Raw genomic sequence first — 20,159 nt, forward strand, 5'->3', positions numbered from 1 at the left:
GCTAATTTTGCCATGACGTCACTGGTCTGAGTGCCGATATATGGAAATGGCTCTCTGTACAGCCATGGGCTACCCAGCGAGGGGCAGGAGGGGGAAGCTGCACCCCCTAGAAACAAAAATCGCAAATTTCTTTAAGGTGAATAATATTTTTTCATGCAAATAATTTTTAAAACTAATTAAGAGCTATTACAGTTTCCTGATAATGTTGGTTTCACTCACCCTTTCCATGCTTAAATCTTACCTATAACTTGAACAACCACGGCTTGCCCCCCCTAGTTTTTATCCTGGGTACACCCTTGTGTACAGGGTGTTTCAGGAGAATCTGCAACACTTCAGGAGGTGGTGGAAAGACTATTTAAAGGATTTTTTGTCCAATAAACATGGGGTCGAAACTCGTTAGTCACTAAGCTATGGCACGGATGCACTTGCAGTTACCATGGAAAAAGCTTTTCTTTGGGTAACCAGCCTTTCGGCATTTTATTTGTTTGAAAAATAAGTTAAGGATATTGAATAATTAAAGTTGGGCGAAAATATGCGATTATAATTGTATGAAACAATTGATCACAAAATGTGCGAGACTGCGCAATCATATTGGTTATACTTAAAAAATATTTACATTGTTCCCCTAAATAGTGTTAAAATATACCACCATAATTAATCCTAGAACTACCGATGCTAATAGCTTTAGTTTTACTTCTTTGCTGTAACATTTTTTATGCATAAAGTTAAGAATACAAGAGTTGCTTTTGTTTGTATCAAATCTGGCGTGTTCTACAGCTCCATTTGACGTTTTTTTTACTTAGGTTATTAGATTATTTACTTGGGTTACTATATGCATTAGTTATGTTTTTTTATGATATGAAATGGAAAAACATTATGCATAGACATTTCGAAAATGAAAATTTTATCATTCTTGTAATTTCTGGTGCCTGCAAACTGTACCATATTATTTTTGTTCTTATGGATCTTTTTTCATGAACAAGAAGTACTTTACTACCCATCTAAAATTATTTTTAAAATCTGAAGAGGTACACTCGATATTGCGAGATTTGGCGACGGAAGTTCATGACAAGCTAGACTCGTCATTTCAGTGTAAGGGGTTAAATGAAGTTTTAGAATAGAAATGAATGTTTAGAATTGAAATGAATATCTTGGAAGGAATAGGTGAAGAGTGACCAGATCGAGATGTTAAGGAATACCTAATGAGGAGCACGTGAGGGATGGTTACAAATAGGGCAGAAAGAGAGGGATGGAGAGACGAAGGAGGGTTTAGAGATTAAGGAATATGGCCAAGGACATCGGGAAAGGCTGCGCCGAGTGGTATACAGCGAGCGAGCAGTATATTGGGGAGGAGGGGTTGATAGAGGGTGCTCAGAGGAGCGGAAAAGTTTAAGGGGTAGGCAGGAGATAGAAGGGAGGCTAATGGGGGGAGGAAGTTTTCGGCATTCTGGGGCGTAGCCTTCCAGATACACAGGCCTGGACTCCTGAATTTCGATTTTCATCATTTTTAAATAGCCTGGATTGTTTACGTGGATGTCGTCACAGCAGCTGAATTTCGTCGTTCGTAGCCAATTATTTGTTATTAGTAGAGATACGTGAAAATATCCCTTTTATTTTGATAATAATAATAAAATGCCTTTATTCGGGCGAGGTTGAGACTAAGAAGTCCCCTCTTCCACCTAACCCCTCGATAGCGTCAATGCAAACATATTAAAATAATAGACAAACGTCGGACAATACACAGCATATACAATATACAATATTTGTGAAATATCAAAAATATGAACAACTGTATGTGAAAATTTTGTGGAAAAAAGATTTCTATCGGTGGGAAAAAAAATGAGGATAAGGGTGTAGTATCCTTCAGCGAAAAAACCCACTGCAGGAAAACGCCCACACAAGAAAGGGGGCGTGAAAAACCTGCGAAAACCTACTGAGTGAAAGCTAAAGTCGTGTTATTTGTAAAATACAACATAATCAATGGGGTACAAAGTATACACAAATATTAATTTTAATTTTATAGCATAAGTTCAAAAGATTCAGGCTTCAATTGGTGGAAGTTAGACATATTTGAATAAATAGTAGTCGTATCTTTTCCCACTGTCTCTGCTCTGTACGCCAGTTCCCACTCCCTTCTTTAAAGATTTCAAATCCCCCCCAACCCTATTTCTCAAGGGTATAAAGGTGATTTTCAAATGTTTTGCAGTGTCTTGTACCAGATGATGGCTCAGTGAGCCGAACGTACGCAGAAAAAAAAATAGTGGAAAAGTGCTACGATCTTTTATTTATTTGAATTTTATAGCACTTTCAATTACTTCGGGTTTATAGCATTTTCTAGCATATATTTTTTCTTTAAATACATGATTTAGTTGACGACAAAGTGTGATGAAACACATTTTTTGATAAAATACGGAATAGTTTAAATAATTATGGGGTATAACGATTATGAATTATAAATGAGATAAAAAGTAAATAATTAAAAATTATATTAGTGGCCTGAATATCATTTGCACTAGTTAAACATCAACACTGAACAAGTTTCAACGCTTTATTCCTTCAACTGGTTGCGCCTGTTTGTCACAACTAGATTGTACTGGCTGAAACCACTCTGCATCCACTATGCTGACTGGTGTCCAGATTGTGTGGAATGCAGTATTACCAAATTCAGTTTTTTTTAGGCCGATGGAAAGAAATATGTAATAAGAAGCTACTAGGATTCTCTCTCAATCTCTCTAGTGGCTGCCAATGAAAAAACATGTAACCATCTATGAAGCAGTACGGCCCAACGTCCAGTGGCGTAGCGAGGGGCGGGCTCGGCACTAAATTTACGAATTTATCCATCGAAAAGGCACATACTTGCGGTTTAAATTCATAAAAGTCCTGTCATCGCGCCTATGTCGCATTTATTCACATTTTAACACATCAACATCGCATTTATCGCATATGAGATATTCACGCATCACCAGCTATTAGTCTATTATCACTAAAACTTCATATTCGAAACTCAAATCAGCGAAGGCGCTGACGTAATTTGCCGATATGACCGACGCAACGAGGAGAGAGTTTTGATCACGAATATTGCAAAAGAGGATCCACAAGTCGGCCTCTAAAAGTGTTGTCACCAAGGAGGATTGGTTGTCACCCACCGCGAATTTAAATGGGTTCACAAAAGTCGCCACTCGCGTCGCTGACGGACAGAGTGATCCGAGTTTCACGGCAAATGAGGTATAATTACAGGGATTTGCAGGAATTTATCCACATGATGATGTGATCTATCAAATTCGTTAATTCTCAATCCCATTCCTTATATTTACCTACGTTGTACGACAAATATTGGAAAAAAGTCGATCGTATTACGACCTATCACAGCGCCGCGGACATTTTTTAAAATCGATTATAAAAATCGACCAACGCAACGTGGCAACAAAAATCAGCCTTCTATGGGATGGAATTTGGCATCCTCTATGCAGTCCCCTTCGTACCGAAATTTCTTTATAAATAGGAAATAATTCCCCGAAGGGCCTAAAAATAGTTCGTGATAGTGGGGATTTCGTACTGTTCGAACTCGTTAGGGAGCGTCAATAAATCACGTGAGGTGATCTTGGCGATTATTGTACTACCCATCTCTCCTTAGTGAGATATCGTGAGATTCTTTACTAAGGAGGAGGAATGTAATACTCCCCCTCCCTCTAATTTCGCTTGAGATTGTTCAAAATCCGTATTTTCCGTGTAAATACGTAATATATGCTTCATTGCGTTGGATTTCTTAAAAAAAATTCTTTCATTATTTTTATTTGAGATTAGTTAAGACTAGTATTTAAGATTACTAAGATCATGGTCCAGAATTACATTTTACACTGTTTCTTGCAGAAAAAAATTACGTTATACTTGTCAGGACCCATTCCTCACGAGAAATTAGGTTAAAATCGGCTTGATCCCCTGTGCCCCCTAAATGCCTCACGTAATTAACGGATGCCCCCTCACATGCGGGGATATAAACAGTGACGTCATGGCAAATTAGCAGTGCCGGAACGAACTTTCCTTAACTTATTTTAGAAGTTAAATATTTCTCTGTTTTCTACAAGTTATCTCTTTTTATTGCTTTTTTTTGTTTTGGTAACGAATGTATAAAACGTTTTGAAGCAACAAAATTTGATGAAAATGATATTTGCATATTATCTCTTTTGTTAACCAGAGGCGGAACGGCGTTCCGTCGCGTTCCACCACCATGACACCCCTGGATATAAACATTGGCGATCATAGGAAAGTCCAATGGATCGGGAACTCATCTCTTTATAGGCGTTTTTCGTTATATGCGTGGTCGTTATGAGCGAGTTTTACTGTATTACATTTCTCCTGACGTGTGACTGATTCGGCGGAAAGCGCGGACCGCCTGTCGGGAGCCGAGGGAGAGGGGACGCGGTGCGGGGGTTAGTTGTGGTGCAGGCGTGGATGAAGAGACGAGAAGGGAGCGGCCTGTGCGTATAATTACTCGACCATCGCGCAAGCATAATGAGCACATTGCGGCAGCAGCTGGTCTTAGGAGAGCAAAAGGGGAAAAGAGAGAGGCTTTTGGCGGGAAAGAGGGGAATTGTGGGTAGGAGGGGGGAAGGGCTGGTGCGCATGCGCGGGAAACACATGGCTCTCCTAAATTAACGCTCTCCTTCCCCTTTCCCTCTCTGTTCCTCCCTTCATCTCTTGCTCGCACACATGCATGGACATGCAAGTAGTAGCGGCGGCGAATGGGGAGGGGGAAAATGAAATGGGCGATATAGAAAAGTCCGCGGAAAGTGGGATTACTCGCAGCCTGCCGGGCCTCCGCCTTTTCAGGGCTTAGCAGCAGTAGTGGTGGCAGTAGTTCGCTTGTCGGCCACTTATGACGCCCTCCCGCGCCACGTCATTCTAACTCATGTCCTCGAATGCACGAGTAACCAAGATTTAGATGTAGATGAATCAACGGGTATACTAAAACTCAGTAGCGTAACTAGAAATATGCTTTGGGGTGAATGGCACGACCCCCCCTCTAAGGCAACGGGTGGACCCCGGGAAAATTTTTGAAAAGTGAAATGGCTGGAAATACTTTTACATTATTTTGGCACTTAAAATTTAGGTTTCACTCGTAATTCCGCGAGAAATCGTCACAACAGGGAAAAATTTATATACTTAAAATTTTTTATTAATCTTTGGGGAAGGGAATGCATATATCCCCTTCATCCCCCATCCCCCCACCCACAGTTCCGCCACTGCTAAAACTAGGGCGATTCCATTTGTGACGGAATTTCCTTTAGAGAAAACTATGCAATATGACATTTCGATAAAGTTGTAAAATACAAAAAAAATGCAAAACTTCTAGCTGTGCATGATCAAAAAACATTTATGAAGGTGATGTTCATACACGGAAACAAATTAATTATCGAAATACCTTCTCAATATGTCCAAATTTAGCATGTGATGGAATTACTTCCGGGTCAACTTCTTCAAACGACTTCAAAACTCTGTGAATCGAAGTACAACTTGAAAACTTTTAATAAGGCCCAGAATAATTTTTTAAATACTGATGTCATAAAATTCAATCATTCAGCTGTTGATTTATCAAGATAAAATATTTCCAGCATAAGCTTTAATTTGAGGGAGAGAGTTGACATCATTTTCATGGAAATACCCACAAGTCATTCCATGATGTTTTACATTGTCCGCTCAACGAGCATTTTGGGATGATATAGAGAATTGATTTATTATTTTTTTAATATTTTACCCTTGTTTACACTCCGTTATTGGATAATTAGTCGTGTCACCCTGGTAATTATGTGCTGAAAGTCTTATCAGTGACATCAATCAGTAAATATTCATGAGCAAGTATTTTAAATTCATGAGCAAGTCAGAAAAAGTACATTACACGTATAACCTCAATATATTTTTCTCATTAATCTATTGATACACCAATAACGTCAATTTTAAATATGAAGGCCCTATGCATACTGGTACTACTTAGCATTGATAGCACCCATTCTCAAGCGTCTTATGGCTTAATTGATATCACGGAAGAGAAGGTGTTGATTGTAAGTACTCCAATCGTGGGTTAACTTTCTGCCAATTCTTAGTGAAATAATCTTGGAAAATAACTAAAAATCTGCTAGTTGAACTGCGGATTAAAATAAGTTTCATAGGCCTCAAAGTAATGACTTACACCACTAAAATTTTTAATTGGTTTCAAATGTTTGCGTGAAATTTTGATAAGGAGTATTTTTATTGTCTATTCTTTACAATTTAGTATTATTAGACAAAAATACTAAGTTGAGATGCTGGTTTCTATGGTTACAAATATTATTATAATGCAGTATATTATTACAACTCGCTTTGCTCGCTGGGGGGGCTCTGCCCCCCCTAGGCCCCCCCGAAAAAGGCCTGCGGCCTGTTATGCTCACTGTGGGGGGTCTTACACTTTTTGTTTGCTACTTGTTACTTAAGGATCGTTTACTTTTAAGCTGGCTAGCTTAGGTATAAGCAATATTTCCACTTTCACGTAAAACGAGCGCATGGTACGTAGGCTACAATATGAATGTAAATATTTATAAAGAGAAACGTTTTTCTGAGGGGCTAAAAAAGTAAAATAAATTTCTTCGAGTATCTCTAACTTATTCAATTCAAATACAAAAAACGTTGAGACCACGTTCCACTGTAACACCCAATGCATACGTAATATCATAACATAACGACTTTACGAATTACAATTAAAAACACGTTTATTAATTATTTTCCACAAAACTCAACCAAATTCTTGATATACGAATAAGATATAACAGCTGTTCCCCTTCGTAAGCGAATTACGTTGGGACTGAATATCAATATCTAGAAACAAATGCGCCTTAGCATGAATTGGGGCTAGTATAACGAATTTTTTCGAAATATTATTTATCGTGATCGCGAATGATTTCACTTCAGAAGTACCTCTGTTTAATGTTTTAATGAATCGGGATACACAAATATCTCAGCTTTAATATCCAACGCAATGCGCAATAAATCTGGTGAGTAACGGATCACAGCCTTTGGTGTACAAGACATTGTGAATGTCAAGATTTCGATAATTTTCACAGTTGAATAACTTAGTCACTCAAGGAAATGTGATTTTCGCAAGACAAATAATTGAATAAGAAATACCTTTATTTGCACGTATCTTACATATTGTATTATTCACTGCCTATTCACTCCTGCGGCTCACGGATAACATTGTACATTAAAAAGGACATTAACGGAAAAAAGAACGTAAACAAAAATAAAAAGTTATCACCATCACAAAAAGTGAAAATAAAATCATTTTTACCTACCTATATTATGTAAGACTTGTTTGAAAGTCTTTCTACTACAATCGTGTATCGCCAACAAGATACGAACTATAGTCAACAGCACGAATCATATTTCTAAATTGGCATTTAGTGCACTTGTTAACTTTGATATTAATAACCACCACACTTTCGATGTAGTATATCAAAAACAACAACTAACTTCCTACCTTATATTTCTCCGCTTTTCATTTGAATGCGCTTTGATTTAAACAGATGTTTTTTCTTGCGGAAAGAAGACGCAAAGAAATAGACACTTCAAATATTACTTTCTTAATTTCCTTCCTTATATTTATCAGTTTTTCGTTTTAATTCCTTTATCTTCTTTCCCGATTTAGCTCCTCTTGTTTGCGTAAACAAATATGTTGCTATGATTGTTCGTTTGTATGACTGCCGCGCCGCCACTGGAATTTGGTGGCCATTTTTTGAACTAATCCCCATACTCAATTTTAGATTAATAGACAGATGAATAATTGTAAATTTAGTGTTTTCATAATTTTTCCTGGGGTTTCAGACAATTTTAGAGGGGGTCTTCATTAGACTTTTTGCCGTATCTCGTCTCGTTCACCCCAAACATTTGTATAGGTGAGTGAATGAATGAATGAATGAATGAGTGGTCGTTAGGGGATTTTATGATGTATAGATGATACAGTACATTTCTATCTGTAATCAAAACGCCGAGACAATCTTTAGTGTGAGATACTTGGTGTCAAAACATATCATATCTTCGACAGACATGCGTTCAGCCCTATTGACAGTGACACCTTTGGTTATATCTCTCACATCACCGTGCTAGCTCAACAAGCATTGTGATTTTTATGTTGATTTTAGGTGGATTGGGGATATTTACATTTCTTAATCTAACAGGTACCGTAGGGACACGGTTAACGCTGTACACACCTAGGTGATTAAAAATTCTTTACGACTTGTAAGTTATCTCTTGCGTATTGCATACTAGTCAACTTAAACAAGCACCGTCAAGTGCTTCGCGGCGTATAATCATATCGGGTATCGAATTATGCCTTCCCAGCTTCCAAATCTCTCCATAATTGGTAATCCTTTGGCCAGTTGTCCCTATCTCTCCTCCTCCTCTCTTACCCACACGTTTTCCGGGTGAATTCCTGGTACCGACTCCGAGGCATGTATTCTGAGATTTTCTCCGTATACGTATTCGAAACGAGGCCCAGCGGAACCCATCATGTCTTCTCCCTTCTACAGGGAACTCTTGCTACCCTCTTCTCCATCTCCCATCCACCCAAGCACGTGTCCTATTAGTCGCACTCCTCGTCCCTGCCAAAGGGGGAGGGAATTTTCTCGTTTCATCGACCCTTTAAAGTACTTCTCTATATCTTCAATGTGTCTTCTCAATTTATTCGGTATGATCGAGAAGAGGAAAAGTTGAAGTATGCACCGAAAATTATCATGATTGCAACGAGTCTACTCGTTAATAGAGAAAGGAGCCCCAACACGGAAAACTAGTCCATGCCACCGAGTCTGCTGAAAATTATTATTGTTATTATTATTATCATTATTAATATTATTATCTTTTTCCTTAAATTTTCTTCAGTTTTCACTGAGTTGTTTTATTTTAAAGAGCACGAGTTTTCACCAAGGTAACTCTTTACTGTTCCATTGCGTTGAGAAATTATTATAGCCTTTTGCAACTTGATTAATGTATTTGGATGAAGGTTGAGTATTTTGAAACTATTTTGTATATGTTTTGGGATGGTGACGGTAGCTGAGATGACAATTGGAGCTATAAAAACCTGTTCCATGTTCCATATTATTTTTATTTCTTTTGCCAATTCTTGGTACTTATTTATCTTTCCGGCTATTGTCTTTTCGATGTTATTGGATAGTGGTACAGCAATATCAGCAATATATAACAAGTTCTATATTTCTTGTCAATCAACATTATGTCCGGTCTATTGTTGACTATAGTTTATCTGTTTGGATCGGCAAATCGTAGTAAATTATTATTTTTATTATAATTATAGCATTCTACCGATTAAATATATTTCTTATATTATAATGAACTTATACTTTCTCGAACGTATATAGGTGAGTCACAAAATGTTGCTTCTAATGAGTGCCGTTTCAACAAAGATTTGAAACAAACTGCTTCGCCAGCTCGAAAAAGCGTATTTCTTAATAAGAACCCATGTTATATTATCCTAATGTTACCGTTAAATATAAAAAAAAACGGCAAATTGGAATCCCTTTTTCTTTGAATCATTGGAAAGTACGTCTTTCAAAGAATATGTGACAAAATGTTCATTAAATTCTTGTTACTTTTACCGAGGAACTTCAGCTGCTTTAAGAAGCATTATGGTAGCCTCCCCTTTATGTGCGTCCCTTTTCAATTCACACTAAGGCCAAGTCCTTTTCATTCTAACTAATAACAAATCCTATTATCTTCCTTCCTCTCCCTCTTTTTTCCTAATAATCTACTCTCTTATAACACTTTTCAATATCCCCTCCCGTGATATGTATCTTCTTTCTACTTCGTATTTCATCTAAAAGCTGCCTCTACTCACCCACCACGTCCAGCACTTCGTCGTTTCTCTGCCTCTCTGTCCACTTCACCTTTTCCATTCTCCACCCCACCCACATCTCGAATGCCTCCAGTCTTCTCTCGTCTTTCTTCCTAAGTGTCCATTGTTTTCGCACCGTGAAGCGCTACCATCCTGACCAGACTATTCACTAACATTTCTGCTGAAAATAAGATAGTGAAATGGGATTCTTTGAATGTGAGCGTCTGCAGTAGAGACGGTAAAGAAGTAGAATATGGGAATTTTATGGAATAATGAAGGATGACAGAGCATGGGGCGAGCTTCGAAAAAAATCTCGAAAAGCCATTGTTTTTTGGTTAAAATGACAATATCTACTGATTGAAACAGATTTTCCATTAAAATAAAGTCAAAAAGCTCTCATTCCTAAACAGGACATTTAGGAATGGAAACATTAACTTGGAAAGCTGTTTAATCCCTTGCTTTGTGACGTACAGGAATTCAAACATCAATAAAATTGCAAGCGGAGTCATAGAATGGCATCATTTATGAAATTTTAACGGAGGTATTAATATTTGTGTTTATATTTTATGATTTATCCCATTTTTATTTATTTATGCGCTGCGGAAACGGTTAATGAGAGCCAAGTTATTAAGAGGGGTCGCAAACACCTTATGTCTCGGAAGAATTGCCATACATTTTTAGGGAGAACCGTTACTTTAAGTACTTCTATTTCTTATTTAATGGTGTTTGATAAATTCTAAAAATAAAATAATTCTAAAAACTCTAAAATAAATCTTTATCTATTATAATTGGTATGGTAATTAGTCCAGCATGCTCATAAATACCCTCAAAGCAGCATTTTAAATTTTATAATATTTTATACGATATTATTGTGTATATTTTTTTCATCCAAAATAATTTCCGAGTGCAGAGAAAAATTGTTGGATACACCACAAGCTACACAAGCTAAAAATACATCGATAATCATCTCTTCATGCTGCATAGAAGTCCTTGAAAAATGCTTCAGATATAACTGCATCGGAAGAGACTGTGGGCATAGGTAAATCGACGGAAATTGGCACTTTGACGTCAAGTGTCATAAAGTAATTAAAATTAGATTTCAATCTTTAAATTACCCGTCATTATATTAACCAGCCAGTTGGAGAAATGGAGTGAACCTTGTCGGCTTATCTTCTCAACGATAAAGTGAGAAAAATAATAATTTCTCAATCCACCGTCATCGTTTAGTTCTATATGCTTAAGCAAACTAAAACATTTTAGCGGACGGAAAAACAACTAAAGTTCTTTCTTAAATCATCTCCATAACTTCGGAATGAATGACTTTTTACGATTTTAGATTAAAGATTGTAATTTTTTTATTTTCTAAACCCGTTGAACTAAAAATAAGATATCTCTTCAATTTTTACTGGTTGATCGAGGCAAGAAAACAAACGTAAATATATTCAGAGAATCACTTACTGAGTTGCTCACTGCTTCAACGTCAACGTTGGTTCGGTTAGGTGATGGCAGAACTGATCCCGAACTAAGCTACAGACATTGTAAAGTGTAATAATACCGATTATTTCCTGAACCACCGCGGAGATAAGTTTATTAATAGAGGTCCCCAAAATATTTTCGGTGGTTAAATACCTGAAGTGGGTTCCGAATCGTTCAACCCACTAGTCGCATCAGAATGAAAATGACCACGATCGGATGCGTGTTAGCAGTGGCGAAGCGAGGGGAGGTTTTGGGGGATAAACACCCCCCCCCAGAGCTCAGAGAAATTTTTTAAGTTTAATCCATTTTACTTACTTGAATTGATATTAATACAGAACAGTGTGCGGATTAATAAAAATGTCCCTCAGAAAGCCGTAAAACTCACCATTTTGAACCTATTATCTTAAAATTCCGCAATTTATTAATCTCGCACCTACCGCTTATCCTGGTGGGTATTCCATACCCCACACACCTTGGTATAAGTTGCAACTAATCCCCTCCCCCAGCCTTAATTCCTAGCTGCGCCCCTGCGTGTTAGATCTTCATAAGAATCAGTCAATAGGTCCTTCATTAATCGATACTAGAACGATAACGCATATGCATCTATATACCACCCCGCAAGCCACCGCATAAAGCGTATGGCACAGGGAGTTAGGACACTAGCCATAGGCAGATATAGAGGGGGGCACGTGCCCCCCTTCTAAGATGCTTAAAAAATAGACGAGATTTTTCATACAAATATTAAGCATCCTATATTTTAATATGCAATTTATCAATATTTACAAATAAATAACTTTTATAATGAAATTTAGAATACCTACATTTCGTAGCTAAACTGTTGCATGTAGTTTTTAATCCCAAATATGAGAGGACTGTGTCCCTGACCGTTTTCCAGCCTTTTTACGTTCTATGTACGTCCGATGTTTATTCCTTTATTAAATTTTCGTTTATTCCTTTGTTTAGTATAGTTTCCTTCTTGAACTTACGAAACCAGAGTTTCTAAGACTGATTAAACAAAGTGAGAAAAAAAAATGTTTTTGGCCCACAAATCTAATGTTAAGTCCTATTGTTCGTTCGGATCGTCCGCTTAAATTCTTTGAAGATTTTACAGGATTTAACAGGATTAACCATAAAAATCGTTGAAATAATTTTAATAAAAATTCCCAACGTTCCCAAATCTTGCAATTTTGGCAAGAAAGTACCAGTCCAGCCACACAAGTATGTAGTGAAAGGCAATTTTCGGCAGGCAGTAATTCTGTAACGTGGAGACTTCAAACCCTACTCCCTGAGCGTGTGGAACAATAGGTTTTTCTGTTTTGTAAACTGTGAAAATGACTTTGCTCAGGGCTCTTTCAAGCAGATTGGATACATATATGTATTAATAAAATTGACCAGATACCTCTATGGGTTAATTCATTTCAATTGTGCTTATGGACGCATACATTTTCATTTAGCTTCTAATTCTGGTAAAATTACCACCAATATTCCTCATTATCTTTTCGTTAAAGCAGAAAATTCACAAGAGGATTTGAAAAATGAGAATATGTTGGAGCATGCATGTTCTATTGCCTGGTCAGAAATTAACATACTTGACTTGATACTCGCGAGTACTTTTCAACTCGACTCGAGATCAAAAAGTACTAATCGCAAATCCCTAGTGAGTTATAGTTTTTAATGCACCCTTTTATGTTTACCAACCACGGTGGGTATTAATATTGACTCGTGAATAATTCAATGCTTTCTAAAATGCTTATAATACATACAAATTTTCTACTTTGGCGTTTAGTTTCTGCTGACGAATGAGTGAAATGAAAAATCGTGGCGATGAATAGCATTTTGAAATAAATATTAATGCAAATTCCCATAATGATAAAATTAATTACGACCGAGGTTTTAATGGTACTACATCGTCTTCAAGACCACTTGGACACATAAAAGGTCACAGGATAATGAAGTGGTGTAATATCATTGAAACACAGGTCGTAATAAATTTTGTAATCACGGAAAATTACAAGGATTAATTTCAATATGGAAAAATTCCACTCTATCATCCCTGGATCTTCGGATTTTATACGAATTACATGGACTACCTGGTCACCTCTTTGGGAAGAAAGCGAAGATGGAACGACCAAATATTTCAGTGAGCTAATGAAGAAGTCCCATTCTATCAAAACACATTTCGCCATTAAGTCATTCGTGGATATGGATGAGATGGATATGATCCCTGGCATCCCTATGCGGTTCCTATAGGTGCACTCATGGATATTGGCTTGCCTCATTTTTGAGCCAACGAGGTGACTCTTCGTGGGTGGAGCATAGCGGAAGAAAAGACGAGCTCAAGGCATCATGCCCTCATCTCTCAGGAGACGGAAACTGGGTCAACAAAGGCTGAGAAGACGCGATGCAATTCTCGAAGGCCCTGTAGGACTCGGAAATGTTGTGCATACCTGAAGGATGAGAGTCCACCGTTTTCTATTAGGAATCAGTGAAAAGCATCACCCATATTAACAATTTTGGCTAATGCAAATCCCTGGAGAAATTTACATGGTTCACTTTTTACGTTATCGAATAAGGGTATGCAGTGTTCAGGGTTTACGTGTTAATGAATCTCTTCTCTCCTCAAAGAGACGTCACGTCCATTAATGCTAACGGCTCTTAATGGCACGGAATAATGGATTCTAATTCCAAGCGAGTTCTTAGGAGCAGGTCGTGGAGGTGCTGACTTCAGCGTCTTAATTGAAAGACCAGGCTACTCTGGGGAGCCTCGCCTTGGTTGCAACGTAACCCTAGTTCTTATAGTAGTAAGGAAGTTCCCACCCATATGATCAGTGCAATGGTGTTCGCTAGTTCTTGGAGGTCTAAACTTTTTGGATGGCTTTTGTAAGATTAGAATGATCAAGCGAAGATTTATCCGATGTGGGGCGATGTCTAATACACGCATGTGGAAACCTTACGAATTCATTGTTTTTGGAGGTGGATATACAGGGTGTTTAGGTAGAATCTGCTATACTTCATGAGTTTCTAGGGGAGAAAATTGTTAGCATTTTTGTCCGTAAATATGGGGCTGCAACGCCTTAGTTACTGAGCTATAACAACGCAAACATAGTTTTGGATTCACTCTGCAGTTTCCATGAATACGTTTTTTCTTGGGCATCCAGCCTTTTCGATATTTTATTCAGTACTGCAAATTTTTTGTGGCATTAAATAATTAAGGTTGGACGAAATTTTGCCTTTATAATCGTCTGAAACAATTATAAACAGTTTTATTTACGTGCTTCGTGGGGAGCACCTAAAGTGAAGCACTCCGTCCGTCGCATGGGTCGTTAAGCCGTGTTCCCCTTGGCGCCTCTCGTAAAGATCAGGATAATTCCGACGCCGGATTTCTCTCAACTCTTCCTTTCCCTACCCTTTCTTATGACGCAAATGACCGTAGCTGTCGGTCGTCTCCTCTAAATTCCATACCATACTAAACCGAAGGCGAGAAAGGTGGTACATTCCGGGAAGGGGGGCTATTTGTTTTATCTGGACCACATTGCATGCCAAAGAATTTTTTGTGATTGTACTGGGATATGAACTTTGATCCTTACCTACGTAGCGAATTTCATAACTTAATTTCCATCAGTGTCATCTAGGAGAGAACTCGAATGTTTCCGAAAATTGTCTACATTATAGATTAAAAAAACGTGTGAGAGGACAGCTTATGCCTGGATAGATAAAGAAAATCACGTAAACATGTGATTACTGTCAATTTACAGATACCATATCAGAAACCCAGCCCTGTTTGGGCACCTGAAGGACTGAAAAAGCTTTAGAGAGTCAATTGAATCGAAAATAAAAGCTTGAACGTGATGGAAGGGCTCCATATGAGCAATGATAACACTTCGTAACTCCCACAATTAATTTAAAAGATTACGATTAGTTTCGCGTATTAAGCCATTAGCAGGTGCATAAACACAATCACGGCTTGATCGCCGAAAACGGTCGCATTTTTGTAAACAAACTTTGGAAGTCACGAAATGTTGTCATTGCTAATTCTTTAGAAAGTCATATTAAGTAGTTGTAATGGCCGGGATAAGGCCATATGGGTGAAGGATGGTCATAGCTTTTACTGTGACGCTGATTATGGTAGGGCTCAACAATCTCCACTGATGATGACCACCAAATATAGGTAATGAGCCGCCAAGTTTTTAATTTTCTACTCGAATAACTCTGGGGAAGTATCGAATTTTATTTTTCTTTTGAAAACAAAAAAAGTTCCCATATTGGACATTAACTCTTCTCGGGAAGTCATTACTCTCCTCAGCAGAAGTCGGCGCATGTGGAGTCGAAGAATATATTACGGAATGCATGCGAAGTCAAGCAACCGTGGGGGTCAAAAGATCGGAAGATTGTGTCACTCAGCATTCGAGGCATGTCCGGGGGCAGTCAAAGCTACGGCACGCATCTCCCATTACTCGGATTATGAAATACGGGATGAAAAAACTCGTCAAAAGGAAGGTATCCCCACCACCGTTCGAGTGCCCGGCAGATCATAATCGCTCGGAGAAAATAATGCGCGTCCCCAAAATTTCCTTAAGTGAGTATCATTCCTGCGTCCCGGCTGGAGAATGAAAGAATTCGACCCGTGTGACCCATGCTATCTCGCTGGTTTATTTGAAAATGTCACGGGGAAAATTAGTAAAAAAAAAATTTCATGGCACGAAAAATTGTTTTCATTAGAGGGTAGATAAGAAAATGTCTCTCTTCCGTCACTAAGAGAAAACTTTAGTGCTTTTCGGAATGAAAGTAGGGCATTATGTAAATCCAGATTACATTTCTTTATTAAGCACATGCAAGTACCCTTGCTATCTAACGTATGAGTTATTTTAGTTGCAGCAAATTTCAGCTTCTTCGAACATCACAGTTTACATTCGCGAATGCTATAAAAAAGTGTCATCTCCGTGGAAATATAATTTTATTTTTTGTTAGTCATAAGTTTAATGATGTAAGTGAGAGAAAAACTTGCTTTTTTTTCGTATTTTCGATTACAGGCCTTGTTAGTATGATTGATGTATATCTTTAGTTCGAACATTAATAAGTACAAAATTTTTACGTTTTCTGAACAATATTTTACATTTTTGGATAAAAATTGTTTTTTATATCGCTATCATCAGCGTCGAGACCCTAGCGAAAAGATAACAGAGCACGGAGTTGAGCATGAAATATGCTATCGGGTGTAACATGTCACAATTACAGCTCACCAGCTGTGCAGTAGTTGGCATTTCATATGCATTTGGTGCTCTTTGCTTTCCTTGGCAGTGCTTGTAGCTTTAAAATTCGCACAGTGAAATGAAAGGAGTGTCTTTTTTTAGTTCATTTGGCAGTATCTGGAGAAAATGAGTTTTTGGAAAAATTGTCAGTCTAGGAAATAAAAACGCTGATTTGTGTGTAATAATTTTGTAAATTTATCCAGTAATAATGAAAGGACGCTAAAATTCCTATGATAGATGTCTTAAAAAGTATAATATGGGACGTAGAAGGTTAAATGTTCCCATCATAGACTTCCCCCTTCAATTCTAAACATGGGCTACTCATTTTCATTCTGTCTATGAATCCTATTCTCTTCCATCCTCTTTTAATCTTACCTAAAAATCTTTCCTCTAGCACTGTTTTCAACATCCCTTCCCCACCAGTACTTGCTCCATCCTAATTCTCTGTCTCCACAGTATCTTATCTAGAAGCTTTCTCTTCTCGCCCACCATGTTATGCACTTCATTTCTCTTCCACTAGTCAAATTCGCCTTCTTCATTCTCTTCATTCTCACCCACATTTCAAACACTTCCAGTATATACTCTTTCTTCGACGTCCAAGTTTCCGCACCGTGAAGTACTACACTTCAGATCAGACTTTTCACCATCTTTTTCTTCGAATTCTCACAGTACGAATGAGGGAAGGTGTAGTAAAAGCTCTTGTCTTTTCCGTATCTTATCTAGAAGGTTACTCTTCGCGCCCACCGCGTTCAGAATTTCGTTATTCCTCTTTTATTCTATCATATTAATCTTCATTATTCTTTCCAGACCCACATTTCGAACTCTTCCTGTCTCTTCTCGTCCTCCTTCTTTTACGTCCACGTTTCCGCACCGTAAAGTGGTACAGTCCAGATTAGACTTTTCGCTATCTTTTTCTTCGAATTCTTACGTAAAAATATAGCATACTTATGCACACCCACTTCAAGGGGTTGTCTGGAGTGATGGAATGTATTGTGCAGGAGGTGGCAACTGCCTAGGAATTCTCTCGATTGAGAAAGGTGTGAGAGAAGATTCAGGAAGTGAAGAGCGTGGTGTTACAAGAATTCATTGATCACAAAATCGATCAACAGCCCAAATTCATCGTAAATTGTGTGCGGCTTATTGCCCAAACATTATGATTGAAGGTTTAGTCCGTCATTGGGTACGATTTTTTTTATGGAAGAACAAACGTTCACAACTCAACGGATTCAGCGGTTCAGTAATGACGAGGAGCTTCAAAATGCAGTGACAGGTTGGCTTCATTCACGGGCGGCAGATATTTATGAAGGGTGGATTGCAAAGACAGTTAAAAGATACGACAAGTGCTTGAATCTATTTGGCCACTATGAGGAAAAATAAAGTTTTGATTCTAAGATGTATGCAATAAAATTGTTCTTGAGATTGGATGAAGCGATACATATCGATGTATCTCTCTTACGACCTGCAGCTTTTCCGTTAGAATTTCTTTGGTTCTTGACCGTATGATACATTGTTTCTTCACCATGTATTTGCTTTAGGGATGAGTCGATTCCAAATGCCAATTCTTGATTCCGCCGATTCTCGGGGTCAGAATCGAAAGCGAGAATCGATCAGCTAAAGTCGATTCCAATTCCATCGACTGCAGGAAGATTAATAATATGAAAATATACTATTATCTTGGAGATTAAAGGCCGCTACTCATCAGAGCCATTGTGCACTGTACATTATTAAGTTATACAATTATGTCTGAAAATCAATATAATACATACAATTTATGCCTTAAAGTGTTTCTTTTTTTATTAAAGCTGAGGATTTGATACGGTAATACTAATTCGCTATTTTAATAAATGTACATTTTGTGCCTCTTAATTTTCTTTGTTATTTTATTCCATTCAATTCTTAAATTTTAATGAGTGCAATGCTAGTGACAAATCAATATCCCACGTGTTAGTAAAAAATGTATCGATGGAATCGAGAATCGGGAATCGATTTGAAAGAATCGGAATCGAAAAAAATATGATAGACTAATCCGATCGGGTAATCGGATAAATCGATCGTCTTTTTTTTATTATGATTCCATCGATAATGATGATAATCGGATCGACTCATCCCTAATTTGCCTAATTTCTTTTTTTTGTTTTATGATAAAAGTTTTCAATTTATGTTAGATTGTTTGGGTTGCCAAGGCTACTTTTTCGCCTTTTGGAGATAGGTCATGGTTGCAGGCAGTGGCGCTGACTCCATGGGTTCTGAGGGGGTCCGAGCCCCCTCAAAAATTTGATATTGAGGGGAGGAAAAGATGTGTCAGGCTTGTCGATTTTCCCCGGATTGCCGAGTTATCGAGAGAAGAGTTTTCAGGGTCCCAATGTTCATCATATGACTCTTCTAAAATATATTAAAAAACTTTAAAACTCACTATTCATAAAATGTCCCGGTGCTTGACCCCCCAGTGTTGCCCCCCCCAATATCTTTTATCAGTCGTCACCCCTAGTTGTAACGGTGCCCTTCACAGATATATACTTCTAGATTGGCAGTGCCTATCTTTTCCTAACGGTGGCGCTGAAGCCGGACGTCAGAAAATTCTTGCGCAATTAGCCATCTTGGTATCACCGTTCGCTACTCGTGTGCCATTGAAACCTGTGTATTAGAGTGCCTGTTTTTCTTGCTTTTGGTGATTTGTAACCATGGTAAATTGGCATTCATTCACACTGCAAACTATTATTAGGACGATCGCTCGGATAATCGTAATTTGAACGAGGCCTTACTGATCTACTGCGCGCGTCTATGTCAAAATTACGGCGTAACCCCGCTACTTCTAGCGCTGCTTACAAAAGGCAGTTACTTTCTAGATTACCCTCGTAGGAAAGGAATTGTGATCATGTAGTCTGTTATCGTCTCCTATCTCTCCTTTCCTCCCCATCCCTCGTCGCATTGACATATTCCCCATGAAATCAGCACAGGGTCACGGGTTTCATCAAAATTGAAGGCTCACCACCCTGATTAAAAAAAAGAAACCCTTTCGTGGTCCAGATTCTTTCTCACGTTAAACACACGCAATCTCACGTGAAAATGAGTCCACTGGATCAAACAGATGGAACTTTTAATTAATAAACAGCTTCAAGCCTCGCCGATCCCCTTTTGAGAGTGCGTGTCCTCCGATAGATCGATTATTTTTCCCTTTCTTGATTGATCGATCGATCGATATTTTCGTCATTCTTTTTTTCGTCCGTCCACTGGCTATCCTAAGAATAGCGCGACTAGGGACGGAAAAGGTGTTTTTCCTAGGTGATATTTATTGTACCATTAAATAACTCTATTAAATTAAGCATTCAATACAATAGGGAAATTAAGGCGTGCTTTTGAATGAAAAATGAGAACCATGAAGATGTCTTTCTTGTACAACGAAGTGATGAAATGAAGTAATAACCGATATGTTTTTGCTTCAGTATCTAATGATATCATTTAAATTCAGCATTAACATCAGCATTAAAGTTAAGGGGGCGCCCTAGCACGGTCGCGGAAGACGATGCAGACCCTTTCTATTAACCAGTTTGTGCTTCGCT

Source organism: Ischnura elegans, chromosome 9 (assembly GCF_921293095.1).
Source record: "Ischnura elegans chromosome 9, ioIscEleg1.1, whole genome shotgun sequence".
Lineage (NCBI taxonomy): Eukaryota > Metazoa > Arthropoda > Insecta > Odonata > Coenagrionidae > Ischnura > Ischnura elegans.